This window comes from Drosophila santomea, chromosome 2L (genome assembly GCF_016746245.2).
Source record: "Drosophila santomea strain STO CAGO 1482 chromosome 2L, Prin_Dsan_1.1, whole genome shotgun sequence".
NCBI classification, from domain to species: domain Eukaryota; kingdom Metazoa; phylum Arthropoda; class Insecta; order Diptera; family Drosophilidae; genus Drosophila; species Drosophila santomea.
In genome coordinates this window covers 6,818,985-6,844,997 of record NC_053016.2, presented here as the reverse complement: position 1 = coordinate 6,844,997, position 26,013 = coordinate 6,818,985, and the positions used below count along the sequence as shown (strand labels likewise).

General features: G+C 43.5%; 1 protein-coding gene across 1 annotated transcript in view; it reads left to right on the top strand.

Annotated features, from left to right (window-relative positions):
* Positions 1-18,991: 18,991 nt before the first annotated feature.
* Positions 18,992-26,013, top strand: part of LOC120457964 — a 30,174-nt gene continuing 23,152 nt past the window's right edge. The window contains exon 1 of the mRNA XM_039645469.2: positions 18,992-19,559. The gene's annotated coding sequence lies outside the window, so the exon portion shown is untranslated. The remainder of the gene's footprint in view (positions 19,560-26,013) is intronic.

Sequence of the window (26,013 nt, the reverse complement as noted above, 5' to 3'; positions counted from 1 at the left end):
CCTCTTCCACTGCCATCTCTCCACTTTGCCACGCTTACTTCAGCGCCCTGTCGCCCATTTAGCCATCCACGCTCATCCACATCCACATTCACATCCTCATCCGCATCCTGGCCACCCCGCGTCCTTGCTCACTTCGCCATATGCTTTGCATAACTTAGGGCGCAACAGGAAATGAATGGAACACGCCCCACCGACTGAAACATAACGAAATGTGGGGAAAACAACGTGGCAGCGGCAAAAACAACAAGCAGGGCCGTGGCACAGTTATTCCACGTACTTTTCCCCACTTTCCCGGCTTTCCCCCCGCGGCAGACTGTATAAAATACTCTTGTAATATCAATTTAAAGCCGAACGATACGCCGAGTGATACGCTTTAATGTATGCAATTCATTTTGCAATTTTGATTTTGATTTACTCAGCCGGGCGCTATGACTCAAACATAACACTGAGATACAAGTCTCTAAGGGCTTTCCAGGAATTAAAATCTTCGAAATAATCGAATACCTCTAAGCCTGATATCAAATGCACAAATACTGAACTTTAACTTGGCCCTCAGGCATCTGCGTGTGCTCCCAAAAGCGATTTTATTAACTGCAAAAACAACAAAAAGAGATGGATGAAAAGCAGGAAAAAGGGAAAGTCAAAGCCGCAGAACAACTTTTTATTTTGCTCACATAACTTTCTTATTATTTTGTTTTGCTTTTCATCTCTGCGATAATGCCCTCTCTTTCCTTTTCCTGGGCCATGTTTCCTTTGAACTTTATCTTAGTTGTTTGCCTTTTGTTATTGTTGCCACATTTGGATAAATTTGTGTGTGTTTATGAATATTGTATGTATCTCGGCGGAAACAAATATTTTCAACTTTTGTCGCTTAACTTTATACCAAACATTCAGTTCCTCTTCCTCCAACTGAAAATATTGAGTGCGCCAAAAGTTTGCGTTACGTACATTTAATCAAATTTTTATATGTGGCCTGTGCTTTTGTCAGTAAATCTCAACAACAATGGCCAGCAGGCAGCACACTCTATTTTCTCTATATTCTAAGCCTTTTCGCAAGTGGACTGGGCCAGAAGAATTGCATTTGGCCAAGCGCACAAGTTGTTTGCAAAAGTTCCACTTTTCCACAAACTTGCTCTTGTGTGGCTAGTTTTTATCAGTTTCCAAGCTGTTTCGAACTGTCATCAGGTTCTGCTTATTCAAAAGATATATATTTGTTATGACCTCGTAGTTATTCCATTTAGAATGTAAAAACATTGCTCCTTAAACAATTGGTTTTTAATCAGCCCACATTTAGGCATTAATTTGAAATGTGGCTACGTTTTCTCTGAGGCGTCTTGGAATACTTTGTTTTGGGATACTTTTTGCCAAGGTTTGCATATTTCATGCATACCTAAAATATATTACCCAAAACTTTCACTAAGAAAGACCGCTGGGTGTACATTATGGCGCTTTGATCCCGCTCCTTATTGATGTTTCGTGCGGAAGGGGGGAAAAATCCCCTCCGTTGAGGGTCCTTGGTCCTTGGGGTTTTTGAGCTTGACCGACTTTTCCGCACTCCTGAGTTTCGACCGTATGCGGCACGAACCCAAATCGAGTATACGACTGGTGTGCCCTGCAATTATTAAAAATGCATTTCCATTAATTTAAATTAGCACACGCTGCGAGAGCCGAGCACAGCATCATTAAAGGTGGAGTGGGATTGAAAGTGTGGTGGAGTGGAGTGGTCCGATGGGCCACTAGTAACCTACCTACCTTCGTCCTGTCGGATTAAAACTACAATTAAATTCAAATAAAACCGAATATCCTGCGGTGCTTTTTATGTGTGCGCTTGTAATATAAATCCTTTGGCTAATGGGAGCTACGCACACACTCAAGCACCAGCAGCACTCGCCAGAGCTCCCACTGTTCGCAGCAGGAGCTCTCTGCTCCGGGCTCCATGCCTCGTGCTCCGTGCCTCGTGCTCCGAGCTCCGAGCTCCGAGCTCCATGCCATCCCGAAAAACGGGGAAAAAGAGCAATGAACCGAAAACGAGGCGAAGGAGAAGAGCGGGGGTTTGGAGTTATTGAGGTCCTGGCGAACGGACCCAACAGGCAGTTAGGCAACGCACTCGTGTGGAGACACTAATGAACAGAACTCAGCGCCTGCGATTCTGTGGGCGATTGAGATTCGCTGCCACCATGCCACCTGGCGCGGATCCAGCTCGGAGGATCCTCTTCATTGGATTTAGGTGCCTAAATCCTAGGCACTCGCTCGAAATTTCCGTAAAACTGCATTGCTTATTGAACTTAACACTTGTAGTACAAGAACTTGCGGTGGAGAAATTAAGTAAAAATAAATAAATAATATTACAGTTTCTGAAGAAAGTGCCAGACATTTACAACTAAGTTATAAATGCAAAATATAATTATTTTAATTATTACTCCAATATTAATATTGATTTGTCTGTTTTGTTTGTCGGGATCCTTTGTGTCCTTCGTTCCTGTTTGTACATAGTTCGATCCTTGCCACAAACAATAGAAAACAAATACCCCTTTGTAAGAGTTTAAATGCATTTTACATATATAGTAGATATGAAGACTAGTGCCTGCCCGCGCAGAATCGTAATAACCTTTTAATAATCAGTTCAAAGCCGGTAACCGTTTACATTATCTGAGATAATGCACTCAGCCGTGGACAAACGGCGGCATTTCAGCTTAATGTGCATTTAAGTAAATAATTGAAATTTATTGCAATTGAGGCTGAGCCCTCTCAAAGGTACAAAGCGAATGGGAAATAATGCGGCTCAATGAAATGATTGTGATGTCGTTCAGTGATTTTAAGAGTCGCTACTTACAACTCGAGCAATGCGTAATTTGCTAGATTTCATGGGGTTCCCTTAAATATCATTGGAAATTACATTTACTTAAAAAGTTAATAACCATAAATCCCAAAAAAAAAAACATTAGTTAAACGCTTGTTGAGCAAAGCTTGAGTTGCAAAAGTCGTGTTTAACAATGGTGAGAAGGCTTTCCATCTGGGGTAGTGCGACTGCCCCTTTTTGTGGCAGTTCTTATTAATGTCACGTGGGCCGGTTTTAAGTACTTCCCGATGTGCGGCGATGCATGCGGCAGGGAAATGCTTTCGCATCAAATGCAGCTTTCCGTATGTCGACCGAAAATAATCAGGAATCTGGCAGTCCAAAGCGGAGCTGAGCTCGACATCTGGGAACTGAGAACTGCGAACTGCGAACTCTGAACTGGGAAACCTTCCCCCACGTTCGACCAATTATCATGCGCCCAAATTAGCAGCAAGTCGACCCCAGCGAATATCAAAGTAAAGTTTTCTTATGCGAAACACAAAAAAAAAATAAAGGAAAAAAACACATTGAAACTTAACAGAGGCAAATTACGCACACGAATTGCCCTGGACAATAAAAAAGAACACAAAAAAATGGAGAAGAATGGCGAATAAATTATGAACAAGCGGGTGGCATGAGTTTTCAGGGTGGTTCAACATCTACAACATCTACTTGCGCGTCTAATTTGTTGGAAAATTAGTTTTGTGTGTTTTGTGCGTGTAATTTTCATGCAAGCCGAACTCGGCGCTGATGGAGATCTGCACTTGATTTTGATTGAAATACGCTGGAAGGAGCGGCAAAGGAATACTCGATGTGGGGCCAGTCGCCACTGAGCTACCTCACTGTTCTGGATGTACTGGGAAAAAATACGGTGCACTGGTTATTTACCTGGAATTTTCATGAATCATGGATGACCACTTTCTGATGAACGACAAAGCAGCTCTTAAAAAGAATAGGTCCCTTGGTTCTATGAAAGTTCAGTATTTCAAAAGTCTGGCACATCTCTTATAATTTCTAAAAGTTCTCAGGCAAAGATAGATATACAGAAGTGTATTCTAATCAAATCTGAGAGTTTTCAAATATGACTTTTGCACATCTATATTAAAAAGTTTTGATCATAACATTAAGCACTCGTTTCTGTTTAATATGCAGCTCGTTAGGGTGAATAACTTTACAATGTATTTAATACTTCCTCGCAGAAAAATAATTTTTTTTTGCTGGCAGATTCGCTGTTCGTTTTTCGTCTGCTCTGCTTTTTTTCTTTTTGAGTAAACATTCGCACGTTTTCTGTGAAATTGTTTTCGCTTAAGTGCCGCTGTCTTTTTGCCTTTCGTTGCTTCGTTCCTTATTTTTGAGTTCCCAGTGGACGGAGGAGGTGGCTGCGACTGCGCAGACGACTTGTCTTGGGATTCCTGGGGAGCAAGGGGATCCTCCTTGATTATGAGGGCGTCACTGCACGCTGCAGACAGACTACTTGCCTTGTTATTTCAACGGACTGCAATCAAATGAACGAGGAAAGAGCTCTTGTAAAGATTCTTTAGCTGCTTTTTGAATACCCTCAGACAGCAGAAACATGGGATTTTCTGATGGAGTAAACATATTCCGAGATTTTTCAATACACCATTCTTAAAAAGAATATAGTTGCTGCTGCTGTTAAATGTGAAAAGGGGATAGTGGTATCTATTTAATTTGCTTACACTAACAAACTTTCTTGAAAGGGCATAGAACATATTTCTCCGAAAGGGGAAGTGACAGGATACTGGTTTAATTGGCTGAGAACTGAAAGGGGCGTGGATTTCGCTGTTGAGGCATTTTAAAGCGGAATAAGTGGAGGCATTCTGCACTTGCTCACTCATTAGCTGCTCAAGTAGAAACTCTCGGTGCAAAATGTATCGAACTGGAAGTCCAGAGTTGAATTCAATTCAATTAGCAGCTTATTTTGCTGGCGAGATACAAAAGCAATGCCAAGCGGATACAATGCCCGCAGATAGTGGCAATTTATGAGACTCATGCCATTGTCAGCATGTGGTTTCAGGTCCCTTTTTTATTTTATTTTTTTGTTTTCTTTTTGGCATGTTTTGACACTGCGGGCCAAGAAGATGGCTCAGAGTGGGAAATAAGGGGAGGCCCTGCTGTTCACACTCGATGGCATGCGATCTTCGGATCCCAGAAAATGGGTCTTTCGGAATTTTCCTCCAGCCAGTGGGGTTGGATACTGGAGGTGACAGGCTCTTTTGGAGCCCAGGCTCGACGTTGCGTGGCGTCGAAATGATTTAAAAGCTGGCGTGAGTGAAAATGCTTGCTCAACGAGCCACTCACCATGCTGACCCCAATCCGAATGTGTGTCTGGAGCCAATTAAGGATTGCTCTTTGTTGCACTAAGAGCTTAAGAATGCTCCAAAAGCGAAATTGAGATGCTTTAAATATTTGCACTTCAGCAGCGGCCATCGCAGCCCCAGTAATCAAGCTGACAAAACAAAACGATATAATTATACAATTATAAAACACTACTTTTATGCGGTTTCGAATTTATTGTATTTAAATGTGTTGCAAGTAATCCGCCATTAATAATTGCTATTAGAAGATTAATGGGAAGTATTAGCATAGCCTAGCTACGCCCCACCATAGCTAGAACTCAATGACCCATTGCCAAGGAGCTCTCCATCCCGTTGCACGGAGAATTCTCTGGAGGAGACGGGGCGTGACAGGTTGCGTTAAATGACAAATTACAAGTATTTACATGGAAAACACAACAAGATGCCAAGATGGCAAGATGCCGAGATGCTGAGATGCTGAGATGCCGAGATGCTGGCAGTCTGCGTAATCGATGCGGGGCGCGCGTGTCTCGAGTGCTGGTGGCTGAGGAGGAGCACTCGAAACCACCAAGGTGGTGCAGGAAAACCACACGCCGCCGGAAAGACAATCGAGCTGGTGAGCGGTGAGGGGAGAGGTGAAGCGGGGAGGGGCGTACCAACGTCGCGTAATTGAGCGAAAAAGTCAGGACAAGAAGTGAGTGCTGGGCGCCACCTGTCGCCGTAGCCTACGTAGTGCGACTACGTAGTTCAGCTCCTGTCTTCTGAAGTTTACGCATATGGGCGCCTCAAATTGATTGCATTAATGATATGTTGCTGTGCATCCCATCCATCTATGCGAAGCGGGCTCCAAATGATATCCAGGTTGGCGGTGCAAAAGTGTTGATTTCGTACTCAAGTATCTTGTAGCAGATGAAGTCTATAAGACACGCTGTCGGTGCAAGTTCATAAAATATCTGCGGTGTGACGAGGAAGTTAGATATTATATCAATGCAAACTTCAAACCGCTTCTTATACAAACAGAATCAACCAATCAACAATGAATATTAAGTATAAATGTCAGCTTTCCATGACTTCTTAAGTCGAGCAAAAGAAATTTGCTTCACTCCTAAATCTGAATTAGTGCGACATGGCTAAGATGGCAAGCGCCACCATTCTTGTCGCATCGGAATCTTTGCGGCTCACTGCATCGCATGCGTGCCCCAGTCGCTGCCACTCATGGTGGCACATTGTGCTATCCAAGCTGGGAATCGGCATGCCACTGACCCAAAGACAATATACGTTCAGGCCGAGTTCGGCAATTTCATTTGGTTAATGAGGCGCAATGGGCGAGATATGGAATGGTCGCGATTGGGGCGGCGAACTCTTTAAGTCGCATTTCCCTGACCCAGTTTGATGAAATCCCAGCAAGCCTGACTGTGAAAATGCGGAAATTGGAAAGGGCAACCTATTGCGCAGACTTTTCCAAGTGTATTTCAACTCGCAGCGGAGTGGTGTGGAAAATGTGGAAATGTGGAAGAACTGCGGTCGACCTGCCCAACGGTGGCACTTGGTCGTCTGTTTATTTTCATAGGCGCAGTTTTAATTAAACTGACTCCGATGCACTTCAAAGTGCCAACTGCTATTTATAGGAGATCAAAGCGAGTCCAATTACTCAACGCCAGCTCGCCATGCACTTTTCCAAAGTTGGCAATGAGCTAGAGAGCCGCACCGGTGCCTCCTGCATTTTGAGATTTCAAATTAATTGCGGAGCCACAGTGGGTGTGGCAGGAAATCAAAGAGCAGATCGTGCAAATGGAGCTCGGCGGCAGGATGACGAGCGGAACACTGAAACACTGGGGCAAGGTGTTAGAATCGCGCCACCTCGAGGACTCCAACTCCAACACCATCTCCATCTCCATCTCCAACTCCAACTCCATCTGCGGCTCCATGTGCGCAGCCTAATTACGCGGAAACCCTGCGCCACACAACGAGGCAGTCACACGACTTTCAAAATCAATTTCGCTCAACAATAAATAGTTTCTTAATAAATTGCACACTCAAAATGCAACTTCCTGCAATTAAAGGCCAAGTCGACCGACCGCTGCCCCCTTTGTTCACCGATCCACTGCACTCGAGTGCAATAAAAAATAATTGAAAATTCAGTCACGTAAATGTTTTCCAGCCGCCGTTCTCTCAGATCGCTGATCGCGACTCATTAATCCATGCGGCGGCCGACGACCAGATGGCGATGGCAGAGTTGGCTTTTAAGTTACAATTTTGAGCTCTTAAAAAATGGTATTTGAAAACATTTAACAACATTTCAAAACATTCACCACATTTTCAATGCCAAAAGTTTTTGAAAATGGCGTATATTTTGGAACACCGCTGTTATACATTGATTGTTAGTTCACTTATCTGATACATATGCATAAAATTGGTTCTCTGGCGTTGATTAATATGTTTATAAATATTTAAAAAATATTAGTACCTATTTCATTACACTGCATTTATAATGGAAAATCTTTTGAATATTAGTGAGTAAGAAGTAAGTTTTTCTTTAACACCATTTCGACAGTTTTCAGCCAGTATCTACCGCATTATAGGCCGCAAAAAGCACACACTAGATTGCCTTCATGCGATAGTCGGTAGTTGTCTAGTTCACGCTGCCTTCTCTACCAGCTGCTTGTTGCCCCACAACAAAAGCACGCGACTTGGCTTATCAGCCAGCGACAATCGGCGAAACGGCGTGAAGGGGCGCAAAGGGGGGGTACTTCATATTTGGGTTAAAAAGGCGTGCACGCAATTTACTCCGCCAGTCAAGATGGTGGATGGAGAAGAGTGGAGGCAGTGGGGGGAAAGGCAGAGAGATCATCATCAAGATTGCAAAGTGAAAGACACTCGGTCTCGACTTGTTGATGATGCGTTTTATTGGGGCGAAGTATGGCCGCGAGTCTTAACTAAGTCTGCGGTTAATTAAGCGCGCTTCTCGGCGGCATTCGGATTGCAGGTGGGCGTGTATCTCATGGATGCAGGTGGCTGCCTGCATCCAAAGTCGAACCAGAGCCAGAGCCAGAGATGCATTTCGCTGGGGTCGGCACTCTAACCTTTACGCGGGGCATGTCATCCGTTTCCGCTTCTGACAGCGGTGCAACAGAGTGTTTGCCACTTTTTTTTGCTTAGCGCATGAATGTCAGCATAGTGCGATGCGACATTGGGATATTGCAGGCAGCAGTGCCGTCGTCCCTTTGTCTTCCGGATTCTTTCCAACCGAACCAAACCTCCGTCCCGTTTGTTGCTCACAGTTGCGACGAAATTGAAAATACATTTTTAATGATTTGCTGCTGAGCTCGGTGCTTTGCTGGAAATATTCGCTCTGGTATCCCGGGCATTGAAAAGCGGGTGGTGGAGGCGGTTCATTGAACTGCCGAAAGTCGAAAGTCAAATGTCGAGAATGGCAACCAGTGCGTCATCCCAACCGTGATCGCAATTGGCAAGGAACTGCATTGATTATAGGAAGTGCCGCCATATCTCAGTACAATCAGCTCTATAAACATACTGCTGTCAGAATTAACCGTTGACCTGTGCGAAGATATGTGTGCGTTCTGGTCAGGTTCATTGACTTAGGGAATGTATGTATATACACTTGATTAATTGTGCAGGCTTCAAAGTATCCGTTGGATACTTGACTCGTGCGGCTGGGACGCAAATTCGATATGGCAATATGGCAATATATGGGCAGGACACTCGAGGCTGTCAGTAGCAGGACATTTGCAACTCTCAGCCGTGCGTGTGTGGATAATGAAGTGCTGCAGCTGCGGATACAGAAACATTTGACAGGAGAAAACTTGAAAACAAATAAGCTCAGACAAAAGACATTACAAATCTAATAGCTCCTGTCGACTCTCTGTGTGCTTGAATAAACTCTGAAGGATATTGTAAATGTGACAACAAGCTGTCGTTGTCGGTGAGTGTGTATGTATGTATGTACGTGTATGTGTGTGAGTGTGTGTGTGCACACACAATGCGATACAAATGTATCTCCGGACGTCACATCAAGTGGGCTTTGGCTCAGATATTTCGGCGTCTCCAGCAGACTCTTGCGGCTTCTGTGTGTTTTAGTGTGGTCAATGGAATTTGCCTAAGAGGATTTTAAAATTTTAAATTAAGTAGCCTGCTTTGAGCCAGTGCTCTGTGCATCCTGCGGTTTCCTAGCATAATCGTCCTCGTCAAGGGAAATGCAATTTTAATGCCTGTTGAGGCCCAACATCCCAACCCGGACAGCAAGTGCAGCTCCCACTTGGCCCGTTCTCATTGTTTAATGCTCGGTTGCACCCTAAATGGCCGTGCTAATTGAAGGATTCCTCCGCCCCAAAATGGCACCCAACTGTCCACCGAAAAGTATCTATCAGATGCCCGAGGAGCTGTTGCTCCTGGCTGTGACTCTCCCGTCTGCCAGCAACTTGACCCTCTCGCAAAGTCAATTTGTCGTCGTACTTAGCCGCACACATAAATTCCCCCAGCTCCTGACCAGAGTACTGATCCGACTGGCCCTTCGTCCGCCATTCTGCCATACTGTTATACTGCCATTCTGCGCCACGGAGTCCTGGGCTGAAACCTCGTTGCACATTACAACTTTGAATGCCAACTCGCAAATGAACTATAAATAAATAATTTCACTCGCAAGAAAGACGAACGAGCAGCTCCAGGGTTCAGGGGTCATTGCGAAGAACGAGAGCGAGGGTTGACTCTACAGATGATGACAATTCATATGGCTGATGACTCTCGATGTTATTTTCTAAACATCAGTAGATATAACTCGGCTTACAAATGATTCAGTTTACAAACGCTATGTTCGCAAGGAGACTCTGCTACTGAATTTTGAGTGTGACAGATAAATGATAAGTAATAAGATTGTTGAAACTTCTCAAACTGCCCTCCGTCCCCACACGCTGCCAAAAAGTATTCGTATTTTTCGGGATGTCAGGAAAACGGAAGCACTGAGGGTGGGGAAATGGAAAAAGAACTATCGGAACGTAGCGGAGCGGTACATAACGTTCGCCGGCAACAAATCGCCGGAAACAAAAGAAAAACAAAAAGAGCCTTACAACATGTCTGCAGCAGAGACAAGGATACTCACTGCTTACTGAAACGGGCAGGTGGTCCTGTGGGCAGGTGGGTATCTGGATCTGGATCTGGCTATATGGCTCTACGGCTATATGGCAGTGTGGCACAATGGCCGGCAGCAAAAGTCATGGCGAGTTCCAGCTACAAGTTCATTAAATAAATTATTCATACGCAACGTGTGCCGAACCAAAATGGCAACTGACGCTTCGTCGCAATTTTTTCACTTTTTCACATACACACAAAAACTCATGCACACACATACACACATACACAGACACACCCAGACACAGAAGTACACCTGGGAGGACTTTCGTTGGAGGAATATTCATTGGCAGTTTGTTTTATTTGCCAACGACTGTGGAATGAAAACGCATTGGGCTTAAATATTTATGCGCCAACGTCTGCATTGGTGTGGGTATACGAGTCCACAGGAGCGGCGTAAATTATTGTTCCGCCGTGAAATGAACGCCGCTTTAACACCAGATCCTGTCGCCTGCCGTCCAATATTATGACCATTATCATTGGGCATTCTCCAGCTTTTCATTCACTCAATTAAAGAGCCATCTGCCGGAGTTAAGGAAAGCCAGGTATGCTAAACTTCAGTCCAGGTGAATTAAAACAAATTTAATTACGAGTGCAACTAAGCCAAATTCGAGAGCCATTTGCATATGACTGCCACAAGTTCGTAGATTTATGCATACAGCTAAGGAGTTGTTCAGGTCATTCGGTTTCTGCTTCTGTATGCGAAATGAACGAATACAAATTCGTTGGAAAGTATGCAAATAAAAATGCCAATACACGAATTCATCAATGCATTCAGAGGTTTGAACCTGCATTTCTGACACTTGCAACTCTGTCTCCTTTGCCAAATGTCTGCCTTTTTTTTTTTTGTGTGGCATTTTGAAGTTTGGCTGACATGCCTGATCCTTTGCGGTTAGTTGAACTTTTATTATACTTCCCCTGCTTTTTGTCAGTTCTGTTCATGTAGAAACCATGAGATTGCATTTTTAACAGGTGGCGGTCGAGAACAGATGGAAAACGAGAAAGGGAAGAGTTTTATGTCGCTGCAGCTATAGTGAAAATTGATTTAAGAATTTGATTTTTATCCATGTGGGGGGCACGCCACATTGTCACGAAAACTGCTAGTGTCACTTGGGAAATTTTAAAAGGAAAATCGACCGCATTTCAAGCAGATTTCAAATGTCAAGCTTAGTTGGTTTATGTTCATGCATAGACAAGTTAACTCCAGTTTAAAAAAATTAAAGTAAATAGTAAATTATCCTAAAACTTAAAATCAAGACTCATCGCTGGTCCTGCACTGCCTCAAATTTGTAAACTAAAAGCGACCACTCGCAGCACTTACCACTGGAAGCTCGGGAACAACTTTTATGGCAATGAACACAATGAAACCGCAAAACATAATGTTTAGTTGGTAAATGCGATGTGCGGCAATTTTCGATGTAAACTAAACAAATTACAAACTAATTTTCAGTTCGAAAAAACGGAATAAAGCGAATCGTGGGCCGCCTGCGATATAAATGCTACCGAACTATGTAACCTGGAAATCGGAATCCTAAAGCGACCACGTCAACACGCCATCTACCGCAGAAAAACAACAACAATAGCGGCTTGAAGCCTGCCCCCCAAAGTGCTACGCTCCCCGAATTTCCCACCGGCTACTTCATTTATTACATTCCATTTATGCAATTGCACCAGAATCCATGTTTGCGGTTAATGGAAAATTTATTTATTTAAATACAATTTATTCGACACGCCACTGAGAGCTGTTCACTTTTGGGCCATGTCGGTGATGAAAAACGTCATGCCAGCAAATTGTTGCTGACATAAAGACCCAAGACCAAAACATGGCCATAGCCACGCCCACTTTGTACTTTGTATGCCCGCCAACCTCCCCACACTCCACGCAGCTGCTATACTATGTGATTTTGTGTGAACTTTGATCCCAGTGGTTGCATATACCATCCAGTCGAGGCACACAGGTTCTATATCAGTGGTCACCCAGTGACATGTTGGAATTTCGACTGTGTGGGTGATTTTAGAGCCATCGTATCCCTTGGGACTGGGGTGGCATATTATAATTGTATTACAGTGATGCTAAAACGTTGATGGCCAATAGTATTCGCATGTAAAAAATGCATACGAACATTCTGCTAGTGCATTTCGGAAATGAATTGTAAATCGCTGCAAAAAATGAAACAACAAATGGTTGGCATAACACAAAAAGGTTTCCGCAGATTAAAAGCACAAAATTATTGTAGCAATGATGGAATGTGTGACCCGACGCTCTGATACCCATTCCTATATATAAAAAGATAATTCAGCAATAACGTTTTACACAAAGTTAGTTGGTTGGTTAGTATTGGTAATAAGGAATACAAAAATGTAATTCTTTTAACTTTCTAACCATTTTTAGCCAAGTTATAAAAAAAAACCAATCGTAAATATTGAATTTTTGGCGAAAACAGATTTTCTCTTGTTTTGCGTAAATTATTATCCGTATTTTGATTACAGCATTCGAATTAGTGGTCCAAATATGGAAAGTCATACCTCGTTGAGTTCGTAATTAAATTTCCTATCAAACTGTGTTTTCAAAAAAAAATTCTACTTTGTTCACATTTTTTGCAATTTTTGATGATGTTACCCCTTACAAAATATGCAAAAATTTGGCCAAAAATTATTTTAACAGAGTCGAACAAAAAGTGATTTGGTTGGTTAGTATTGGTAATTAGGAGTACAAAAGTGTAATTCTTTTAACTTCCTGACTATTTTTAGCCAAGTTATACCGAAAACACCAATCGTAAATATTGAATTTTTGGCGAAAATCCATTTTCTGTTTTTTGCGTAAATTATTATCCGTATTTTGATCACAGCATTCGAATTAGTGGTCCAAATATGGAATGCCATACCTCATTGAGTTCGTAATTAAATTTCCTATCAAACTGTGTTTAAAAAAAAGAATGCTATTTTTTTCACATGAGATATGAAATTTAGTTCTGATTCCATAAAATGTTAAATGAAAAACGTAATTTAGTAATCGACGGAAAGCTGAGAATTCACTGCGCATTGTAAGCATGAAAACGTGCAATGGCAGTTTACGCATGCAATTTATGGATCATTGTGAATATTTTAATCATTTTATTCGATTTTTACCGAGTCACGTTCAAAACCATTTACTGAGTCGTAGTCGCCGCTTCTGCGCTTCCGCTTTTGTTTATGAATTCCCAATTAGACAGTTCTTAACGCTCATTTCTGACACCTCGCAAAGGGCTGAGACCACGAGAAGTCGTAAAGACTTGAAACCGTTTTACGACATTTTTATTTAATTGCAAAAAGCTAACATTAGTACTTCGAGTGGGCAGCCATGGCACTTTTATGACAGCTGTCGACCATTTGGGCCGACGTTGTTGCGTAAAGTGTCAGCCAAGTCGTAACATTACAGGCTTTACTGTAATAATATTTAAATTCGGAAATTTCCGCTTGCCAGAGGAAGCCGACACTTTGGTCGAACGGAATCATGACTTCCGAAGAGGTGATGTGTGCCAGGCAAGCTTTCGTAGAACTTTGGAGCCCCCCTTTAAACTTGTTTGCTATCAGAATCGCCCGCCACCCAATATTGCTAATTTTGTGCAAAATTTCAAATATTTCCCGAAATATCCCCATCAGATTACCGCAGTTGTTGGGGCTTGGTCCCTGGCTAATGGACGCCGCCCGAGTTGTTCATCATGCTGCTCATGCATTCAAAGTTTTGACAGTTGACTGTCATTACTCCGACCCAAGCCGAAAATCAAATCCTAGTCCGGCCATCGCAATCTAGTGAAATTTCGCAATGCGTTTGCGTTTTACGTTAACATCACGCTACCCTGCATACTAAACAAACCCTCCAATTCTGTCCAGCGGTGGATAGCTATGCTGGGTAGCTCCAATTGTTGCCACTGCCACTGTTGCGATGTTGTTATGTTCTGATGTTGTGATGTTGCACTGTTGCTGCTGCATCGCTAACCACAAAATGGACAAAATGTGTTCAATTTCAGGCCTGTGATTTTTCAATAGACAACTGAGCGCCATCCTGTGTGCCATCCACGATTCGCAGGGCTTTGGATCACCTGGTCCTGGTCCTGGCAATGGCCCTGGCATCGCCTCCTGCTTTGGCGAATTAACATTGATGCCGTGCCCGCCTGGCTGAGCCTTCATTTTGTTTGTTGCTTACCTGTCCGGCTGACGTGATGGCGTTCATTAGCACGCACGTCGGCGCCATTTTGCAAACGCATTTCCGCTGCAGCCGCACGTGCGGTTCAGTTGGCGTTCAACATCCAACATCCCCAACTGGGGATGACCTTTCACTCCAAGCCCAGCTAAATAGATCCATGCGAAATCGCATGGCAAAACACTTAGACGATATACACCTAAAACGAAAAATGCAACACCATTTTAATAGATCATTTTTTAGATACTAGAAGTTTAAAATGCGCAAAATAAATAAGCTCATTACTCAGGAGTCATGTCCCAATCTTAGTGCCGTGAATCACGAGCCATCACGAGATCATCAACAGTTCGAAAACAGCAGTATGCCCAGCAGTCCTGTTCGAGTCGGGTAAATGTTATAAGTGCTCCATTTTTGTTGCCGGCATCATTTTTGCCAGCCCCAACGCCCCATTCAAAGGCATTTTTAATTGGAGATGTATACGGCAGCTTAACGCAACGGATACCAGTCGCAGTCCGCAGACCAGGCCAGTTGCATCCACCCATCCAGCGGAGGAGTAGATCCTATACCCCACAGAACCGATTTGGTTTTGCAGGCCAAAAATAACCAGAGCGAAGCGTGCTGAATTGAGTCGATAATTGGCAACGCGTCACGTGTAATGCTCTCAAAAGCCAAAAATGGAATTTCTAATTAAGTTTTACAGGGATTTAATATCGACTATCTGCAGTTCCCATTACGCCCAACCCACTCCCACCTCCATCTCCACTGGCCTTTAGCTGCTGGTGTGTACGAACCTTTGGTCAATTAACACATCAACGAGTTAAGAGCAGAAGCCCCGTCCAGTCGGAACACAAACTGGCCAACGGGTGGGGGCAATTCCACTTACTTGCCAGAACATTTTCCTGCTTCTACTATTGCTACTACTGCTACTGCTACTGATGCTGCTGCTGCTGCTGCTGCGCTGCAATTCCTGCTGTTGATGCGCTTCAGGGATTAGAAAGTAGTCAAAAGAACTTGGGAGATGGATGGACGGGATGCCCACCGGCAGGCAGTCTCCTAGCCAGATTGGAGCAGAGTGAGTTATTAAAATCTGTTTAGGAACGCAGTTTATGGAACTTTTCATTGAAGAGTCCTTCGGCCATTTAGGGTTTGCCCAGAATCAGATTTCATTTCTGGTTCTCAAGAGCACCATTTCCGTCTTCTAGTCAGCTGCTTATTTAAAACTTAAGAAATGGTTCTAAGTACAATTTCATTAACTATTTATTTAAATATTAATATCAAAGAACACAAATTATATAATTCTTGCCAAACTAAACCAATAAAAGCCCTCTCAAAACTATTCAAACCTGAATTAACTTATATACTTTCCTTTTTCGAAGACCAAATATACTTGATTTGTCGTATTACAAATATTTTCCTTTATTAATTTCGTTTACTTAAAGGCATAAACTTGTTCTCAGTGCATACAGTCAATATGATGAATATAGAATCTGAATATGGGCAGGCATCGGCTGTCGAAGTTGGGCCAAGACAAGCTATAGCTGTGGCAGGCAACCCGTCACTCACCCATCCACCCATCCACCCATTCACTTATTCGCTCATTCACCCATTCACTCATTCACTCATTCACCCATTCACCCATTCCCGGCCCATCATTTGCCAAAGCCTCGCAGCAGTAACAATTGATAAGCGTGTACGTGAGCTGAATGGCGAGCCTCCTCGTCGGCGGGGCAATTGAATCGATGTGCGAGAAGGGGGGGAGGTGGGTGGTAGGCGGCAGTGGCTCCATGGAGGAGTGGGGAGGATTAGGGCAAACTTGTGAGCCAAGTCAGTGGAAACTTTGGCAGTTGGCGGGCCCGAGATGCGAGCCTTAAAGTGTATCAGGCGGAATGGAAAACTTCAGCTTGTGGACACCCCCACCCTACCTTCGATCGACGTTAGAAGGCCGTGCAGGAGGTGGGCACTGCTTCCTGCAGGAAACGCCAAATGTGTCGTCCATGTCTATTCTTATCAATTAGCCATTTGTCATTTCCGAGTGCGCAAACAAACGGCCGACAGCCGGAGCATTGCCAACTTCAATCCATAACTCAGTCGCAGTCCGGCCAAAGCCGTTGGGCATGCGCTGTCTGTCAAGCGGCTTGTTCGCCTGCCCGGCAGTCAAACAAATCAGCGGATAAATGGTTATGAACAGGAATTTACACAAAAATGCAATCAGTGCGGCTGATAAATTTACAAACTTCTGTCGCAGAATACAGAGTGGCACGCATGGCGACAACTGCCGCGTTATCATGAGCAAATACTTACATTGCCCATACGAGGACTCAGTGGATTTATCAGATCGATTCTCTGATACAATCACAGCCCAAAATGAGGCGTTATTTGCTTGTCATATTTGGCTATCAGTCCGAAGTTGTTTGTGTCTAAATGAGTTGGGAAAGTATATTTTCCTGCCATGGGTATATAGAAAACCATTTGATTTGGATGCCATCTTAAAACGCCTATGTACACTGTTTAGTTTTTGAGCAATAGCCAGAAGGATCTTCATTCTCCATCAGGATGTGTATCAGACAGCTACTACTACTATCGCTCTTGCATAACAGATACAGGAATGGGTATCTGTTAGTATTTCTTATCTTCAAAAGCAGCTCTGCTAAGTTGCTCAAAAACGGCGATCAAGAATGCCAGTATCTATAAATACTTTTGAAGTAGAAAAGGTCTAGGACAATAAACAAATGTGGCAGCAGATACTATGGCACTATCTCCGCATGGGGTTGGTGTATTCATAGAGTCCTTGTACACGCTATGTAAATATTTACACATGATAACGCAACAGTTGCTTGTCAAATATCTATGTTTTGTATATCTATCAGCCGCGCTGATTGCATTTTTGTGTAAATTCCTGTTCATAACCATTAGGCCGCCGCTCATCCGCTCGTCGGCTCCTCCGCTGATTTGTTTAACTGCCGGGCAGGCGACCAAGCTGCTTGACAGACAGCGCATGCCCAACGTGTTCGGCTGCACTGGGTATGAGTTATGGCTGGAAGTTGGTAATGCTGCTGTAGGCCGTTTGTTTGAACACTCGGATGTGACAAATGGCCAATTGATAAGAACATGCAAGGAACCTTTCGAATACGATTAGTTACAAAGTTATATTTGACTGAGGAAAGGAAGTTTGATTTTCTGGACTTGTCCTTTCACTTCCATACATAGTTGTCATACTTTTTACTTACATTCAAATATCCGGGTAACTTTTTGATAAATATTTATAGCTTTCTGGGTGTCCGCAATTGCAAAGCACCAGAAAATAAACATGTTTTATTTAAAAGTAAGAAAAGAGACAAAGGGACAGAATCAGTACTTCTTTTACAAACAGCCACTACATATGATACAAATTGGTTACGGTTTTCAGATAACACCTTTCCAAACGCTGTTCGCTTTTTGATAGGCGATCTGGCCCGAAGCGATATCAGTTGATTAGCGGCGATCCACTCGAGGAATTCGTTGTGGGCCCCTCGAAATTGTGTCACCGAGTCAAACATTCGAAAGTGGCGAGGAACAAAGGTTCGGATCAACTGGTGCGACCAATCAATCAACCCACAACCTCTGCGATACAATCTACAAGTGCGCAGCTATAACTCCCCATGCCCCACGGAACCCTAGAGTTCGTAAATCATACAAGTCCATATAATATAGTGTACCTATGGTGTATGTGGCAAGATCGCATTTTTCTGCTGGAAAACATCATAATGAAACCCTGGAGTTCGTAAATCATACAAGTCCATATGATTTGGTGTACCTATGGTGTATGTGGCAAGATCGCATTTGCCTGCTGGAAATCATCATAATGACAAGTTTTATAGTTCTAGCTCAATGCAGGCGTCAATTATTCGAAATTCATCAGACTCCGCGATTGGCGGCAGTCCGCCATTTCCAATTTGGACTGCAAGGCGGATTCGCCGGGAAAATCGGGCGACAGGAAAAGTCGGGGAAGGTAAAAGCAAATCAACAGTTCGAATTCGCTCTTGTTATGTTCCACTTTCGCCGCATTTTAAAATAACTCTTATACAAGCCGGAAGAGAGCGGAAAAACTCTGTCGAATTTGGAGTTTCTGGGCGCTTTTCACAGCGCACAGGTGAAGTGGCAGCGCCTGGGCAGGTAAAGTTAGCACCATTGGGAGATTTCTACAGCCAGAGAGCTGAAAAACTTCGTTTTTAGCCCACAGCATACATTATAATTATTCAAATTAAAGGGTATGCTAAGGTTTTGGGAAACACTACATTGAAACAACTTCCAATTATGATTAAAATTGGTTAATTTGATAATATAAATCCTTGCTGCTCCTTTACAGCGCTCTCAACACACAGTTTTTGCAGTCAGTTTCTCCGACGAGCGAACAGAGTCCACAAAAGAGAAGCGTTCGCTCTCTTAGCATCCACACTTACATGCAACGGAGTGGTGGTATCCGTATCTGCACGTTACATTCAATCGGATTCGGATTCAATCGCTCGTCGACCTTCGTGCCGCGCGTTACAAGAGTCGCAGTCGCAGTCACCGTCGCCGTCGCCGTCGCAGTTTGTGCCCCCGTCAGTTCCTCCGGCGCTCAGTCTCAACCCAGCGCTCGTGGCAAGAAGAACAGAACGCCTTGGCTACTGGCTACTGGCAACGCGGTCGCGAATCTTCGCAGTTTTTCCATCTCAGGCTTAATCGGCTGGCAGCCAATCGCCCAGAGATCCGACAGATACGGATACGCAATCCGCGCAGCGCGAGTGCAGAGATACGAATTGGATAGCAATAAGATACAGTGCAAGTGGCACTCAAGATGCGGCAATTGTGCACCTGCAGCCGCCAGCAGCGTGCGGCAAAGTGTGTGAAATGTGTTACCTGAGAAAATGCCCATGCAGTGCTCAAACATATCGAAACAAACCAGCAGATAGAGTATCTTTTGCTGCCCCAGTGAACTGTGCTTGAAATCGAAGTAGAGAAATCGTTGTTTTTTTGCTACAAACTAAACTGCAAACGGAATACAATCAATATACACCTTAAGTCAACGCAAAGGCTAATTCAAAACTCTTGGAATATTTAGGTGAGTTGGGAGTGAAGAAAGGCCTAACATCAAAACAATCAGTGCTGCTCAAAGCAATTATGTTAATAAACAGGATTTCTCCATTGAGACTCCAGTTGCATAAATAAATATTGAGTTGCAAACAATCAATTAGTGTGGCAGAAACAAGTTTATATCAATTATTAACTAAATAATTCATTTATCCCAAATGAAACCCAGAATATTTGCCCAATCAAATGTATCTCATCAAGGCGCATTCCAGAGATCAAAAGACATCGTTTGCCAACCCGTTCTCCCCATTTCCAACGGTGGCTGTCCCCTTGCCTCATTAATTAAACACAAATTAAGAAAGAGCCAAGCTGTCAACATCTGGGGCTAATCAAACTAACCTGCTGTATTTTATAAATAAGAAGCGAAGAAAAAACGCGGCGGCAGGTCGTAAAACGCTGAGATACGGCCCTTATCTCCCAATGAAAGATCTTTCTCCAAACACTTTGTGCCTCCGACGGCTGTTGCACACAGATTCTTATCTCGCAGATGCAGTTATGTATCTAGATATTCCCCATCTCACAACCTCAACCTCAAACTCAAACTCGAGTCTTTGGCAACTTCACACTCCGCTAGACACGCAATGAGGCCCCTGGATTTCATAATTTTCCCGCTGTTCTCCGGGGTAATTAAGTGGAAGTATGTTTGGCAATTAAAGTTCCATAGACCTCGCTTTCGCTTTTCCCCCATATTTCCCCCATTCAACTTTTGTAAATAACTCGAGTTATTTTTCTTGCTCACTTGGGATGTTTTAGAAATTTAAGATTGAGATTGAGATTGGCCATCCGATGGGTAGCGATTACCGCGAGCTGCGAAGATGCAGCCGCAATCGCGCATGCATAATTAATTTCGTGTAAAAATCATAATTACACCAATTAAAATTTGTGTAAACAAGTTGGCAGCAGGCGGACGGGGCGAGTCCCTCAATCTGCCCCAAGCGCCGTTTGGGGCGCAATCATTATCATAATACCGCTGAAAAAACTTTTCGTGGTCGATTGCGAGGGAACTCTTTATTGCCATTGTAGAAAAAGTTGTGGGCTCAGACGTTCGAGTTGGCTATATTATGGTAATGAGACGTTTGAGTATGCCTCCAATGAACAGATTTGCCGCAGATATCCCCATTGTGTTTTAAACTGCGCATAAAGATTTTTAAGTAGAGAAGTTCATAGAAAAAAGAACTAAGCTAATATAAACAGCTTGTATTCAATTTTTTATTTAAACCAGACATGTGTCCAACTAAAACAGTTACACAGTAAATTGATTGAATTGCTTAGCAATGAAATTTTGAAATGCAATAGTAGTTACTATTATTTCATTGCCACTGAATGCAAAAAAATTATATGCATTCAAAGTCTGTAGAATAAAATGTGAAATATATTAAAAGTATATTTATAAATATACAAAATGTGTGCAGTTTGAAAATGCATGGGAATTATTATGAATTTATTTTGTACACAAAACCAACATCTCTTTTATTCACCTGCTTCTCTCTACCAACGAACCGAAAATGTGTATCTCAATTTTTGGGGGGAAAATATTTTCTTTTGTCAGCTGGGATTACGATGGAAATGGGGCAACAATATTTACCATGTTCTTTTGCAATTTTAATAAGGATCCATTTAAGCAGCATTGATTAAACTTTCTTTTCATTAAAATCTAAACAAAACCCATTCATGCAATTTCAAAAATACACAATAAAATGTTAAATTTGACCATTAAATCTAATGACAATATATCAGGCTGCTTGTTGCATTTTAACTATTTAGGTTTAAATTGAAATGCCAAGGTATATTTCTTCTTTAAATAAGTAAAATTCCAGCGACGTGCGGCAATTTATATTAGTGTCTTCTCCGCCGAATTCAACTTCCATTTAACCTCATTCTGTACACATCGCATCCCCCAGGTCATTTTTCAGGGGCTGGCGAGCACAACAATCAACAAAATTTATACCCAAGAAGTGTCATTCTCGTGTGCATTTTGGGCGTTTTTACCGCTGGTTCGACGAGATCGTGTCGCTGCCCACATGGCTGCCACCGAATTGGAGGCTTGTGGACTGGCGGAGACTCCAACTCCTCCGCGTCTCCTAATTAATTAGCATCTAACTAAGAATAATGTTTCCTGCGGCCCTCGACTGTCATAACTTGGCCGCAAGTTTATTTGTTTGGCTCGCCACCGAAGGCGGCGCACAAAAGACATAGCCGTTCGGTAAGATACAGATACCGATACAGATACGGATACAGATACAGATACAAATGCACATACACATACAGATACTGGGAAAACTGGAGGCACAGATGCCAAGACGGCGCACAGGTGCCACATTTTCTTCGATTGCAGGTATAAATGCCGCCAGGAGCAGTAATTCGTGGCTGCCACTCCGCATTTTTGTTTGTTAGTTTCGTTTGGCTGGGTTTTTATAGCCTGCGCTGGTTCTCTTTTTTAGTTTTTATTCTTTGGCGTTTTTGTGTTAACTTGTAAAATAATTACTGCTGCCGTTGTCTAGTACTTGTGAGAAAAAACGCTGAGTGCCCATAAATATCCACATCCGCAGCTGAGAGTTTTCAATGAAATGAATTGAAATGAAATGAAATGAAATGAAATGAAATGAAATGACTTGGCGCCAGCTCCATGCCCTTAAAATCTGTTGTGGGTTTGCCACATTTGTTGTTTCGTCTTGGTCTTGGAAGCTCAAAGACCTCAACTTGAGGTTTTCAGCAGTTTCGTTTCCTTTTGGGTTTTTGCTCTGCTGCGGCGCTTAATTAGTTCAGAAAAAGTTGAGTGCGTTAAAGTATCCCGAATATTTCAAGCTGTCAGGAGTTTGGCGAGTGGACAGCGAACAGCAAGGAGGAAAGCTGATGGAAAGAAATTTAATGGAATTTAATGGTAATTGCTGGGAATGGACGATAGATTGTGGCTGCATCAAAGTTGTCTGTGGTTCTCGCCTCGGTATCTCCGATCCAGATAGTGTTCTCACACTTTCCCTTTCCTTAGCACCTCATGACCGAACCCTTTTCCTCAAGTCGAACCACACATCCATTAAGATTTCCTGCTTGGCTTCCTTTCGATAGTGACCCTTATCTGGGCCCCTTCTGTTTGTTTGTCCAAAGAACATTCTCCTACTCGTATACGAGTGTGTTATGCAAATGGCACCGGGTGTGCCCCTAGATGCGACTTCTATGGCGAGGATTTCGTCGAGCTAATTAAGTTTCGGTTACAGTTCACTGCGCCAAATTGCGATCGCTGCATATTAAATGTGTATTTCGAAGTTTGAATTGGCCCTCTGATGCGCGGCGGAAATGAATCGCCGCTCATCAACTTGACGACGAATTCCCGCATGTCTGATCACTGAATAGGGCAGTCTTAACATATACATATAACGATATGATATGCATTATGTGTCTCCCCGTCGATTTGTCAGGGGCACTGAAGCAAGTCGCTGCCGTTTGCTCATCTCGAACATTGCTCACATCGTCGATTGCGGACGACTTGGATCCATCCAAACATTTTACGCATCACAAGACAATGTAGCGTCATTAGCCCTGCCTTGGACCCAGCCCTATTTCAACTTCCATTCCTCGGAGTAAACAAAAACGCAACGCAACGCAGCCCAACCCACAGAACTACCGAAATGCGGGAGGTCTTAGCTCAGATACAAATGATTTGGCTCGGTAATTAGGCTCTAAGTTGCCAAATACACAAATCGTGGCCACATATGCATCGCAACTGGAATCATTTGTAAGTGTCCACTCCTGTCTGTAATCGCTGACAAAGCTCTGTCATACATGCAACGTAATTCTTAGCAGTCAACACGTTCTGATATCTAATACACAAATGCTGGGTGTGTTCCCGTTTTGTAGACCCAATTTCCCAGAGTGCAGGTCAGATCAACCCTGTGCCATCTAAGGGTCCGGCCCGCTTCCCAGGAGAATTCCATCGAGGGCCACACGTCAGGTGTCGACAATGTTCAAAGTAAACCTTGTCATTAAGGGGTTGGGGCAATTTTCGAGGGTTGCTAATAAATGGGCAACATGTTTGCTTAATTAGAGCACAGCCAGGTTTTGCTGGGTTAAGAGCCAAATGGTGTTGCAGCGGAAGGGTTCGGCATGGGAATGGCATGGCAACCAAGGGATAAGAGCAGACTTCAGTTCCTCCAGATGTAATGGAGCTGAAAAAACCCACCATGGGAATAAAAACTAATTGATTTTCCCTTTTTTCGAGCGTAGCGAATTGGTGTATACAAAACTATAACACTAAGAATACAAATCGTGAGTTATGAACTGAAAATGGTTATAATATAATCACATTGCTGATAAATCCATTGAGAAAGTAGCACATTGCAGATTAGCTTAATAGTAATGAAAGTGAAAGTGCTATGCAGCATATATATTTTATTTTAGTAACTTTAATGTAGACACACTTTTCTGCTGTTCATTAGTACCCCATTTTGGCTGGGCAACTCATTCGTTTAATGTTCATTTCCTTGTACAAGTTATGGAGCTTAGGAGCGAGCAGGGCCAATAAAGCTTTTCCGTCAATGGGCCAAAACAGCAGCCCAAACAAGCGGCAGTCGGCTTTACAACCGCAAGACCAGCAAAACCCGCAGGCGAACCCCAAAACGTTTGTTTTTCAACTCGCCGCCCTGTTCCGGGTGCCATTAAAGAACCGCTAGCTCCGTCTGGTCAAACGGAACGGCTGTGACACAATTTCTGGAAATACTCGTACTCGTACTCGTATACATGCATGATTTCAATAAGCCAAGTCCGCCGGCCATCGAACCAACGGAGCAACTTGAGTTTCGGTTTGCGGTCGGCAAGCTAATTGTGGTTTATTACAATGCAAACAGCCACAGCCAGTAGCCGGTAGCCCTGTGATTAGACCCACAATGAGTATCTGCAATTAGTTGTGTAGCCTTTTTACCACTCGATCATATATAGCTGCTGATGAGCACATCCTCTGCCGGAACACCTGGATGGATGGGATGCGGAGGCCACCACGCAGTGCTCTGTTGTTGTTATCACTTACTGTGCGCGTAGTAAAACTTAATCATGCATCACTAATTTGTCTGGCTGCCACGGCCGAGAGACAAAGGTTAAAGATGGGAATGGCTGGCCAGCTCGCCGGAGTCGCAGCTGCATTTGCACACTGAACCCGAAAACCGAGGGCGGCGCTTTCACATCGAACCCTTCTGCGGGGCCAGAGAATATTTCAGAAAATCGATAGAGCTCTGGGCTCGGGCCTCCAGCCCACATGTCCTGGATACGCTCCGTTGATCGGCCTAACGACTGCCTCATCCTCTGTCGCTGCCTCAGCTCTTCACCTCCATCTGTATATCCAACTCCAGCAGTCTGCACCCGTTCTGGTTCCATCTGTGTGATGGCATTTCGTCCCGCCAGTCCTCCTGTTCCACCTCCTCCTGTTCCTCCTCCTGTTCCTACTCCTTCTGCTGCTCGTTGTGCCTTCCTGTCAATCAGCGCTTTGTTGCTGCGAGCGCCTGGCAGCCACTTACTACCGCCTCATTGTCAATGTCGCTGGCTGTCGCTGTCATTCTCCTCCGAAAATGTTTTCAAAAAGCATTTTTACATATTTCGCCGTTTGGGTTTTTGTCGAGAAGCCCGGCTTATAATTCATAAAAATTCCCTCACAGGCAGAGGGCCCACACACGACACACCATTCACTCGACGATGACAATGTGGATGATGACAAACCGCAGACAAAGCGGGTAACAGGATGTGCTCTGTGTGCGGAGCGACCGGCGAAGTTTCGGTTGAACCAGCTCCTTCAATTGACAGACCTGAGTAGTCCGGCGGGATTGGTGGGGTTGGATGGTGTTCAGGGAACGAGGCAGCCAGACAGGAGATCCGCTTTGATGCCCTCCACACCCTGGGAATGCCTTTGAAGCCGTTAGGAGTTGTAAAAGGCGCATATTACCAGATAAGAGTGTATCTACATGATCCAGTCGGAAATTTATCCGGCGAAGAGAACTTGTAATGCCTACATATAGTTTGATTCATAGTCTGTTATTAAATAAAAAACTGCCTTTTTTATAAGGGTATACATTTATCACACATAATTGTTTAAACTTTCTCCTTTGAAGATATCTTTTCTGCACTCCCACGCTTACAATTATCATTAAAAATTAATATAGTTAAGTGCTTACTGCTACCCAAAGATTGTCAACTCCAGTCAGTTGCCTGAAATATTAATAAATATAAAAGTTAAGTCTTCTTTGTGGCTGGCATCCTCCAGAGTACGATGCTCCCTGATTGTATCCATTCAACCGGGGCTTACCTTAGCCCCCAACACTTCTGTAAATTTTCAGTTCTTCTTGTTTCACGTCTCATCCTCTATATGAGTTGCAAGTTCTGGCCTTCTCATTCCCGGACCTTTTCTCCGGGTAACTGCTGCCAATATCCTTGCGTTTCCTCGT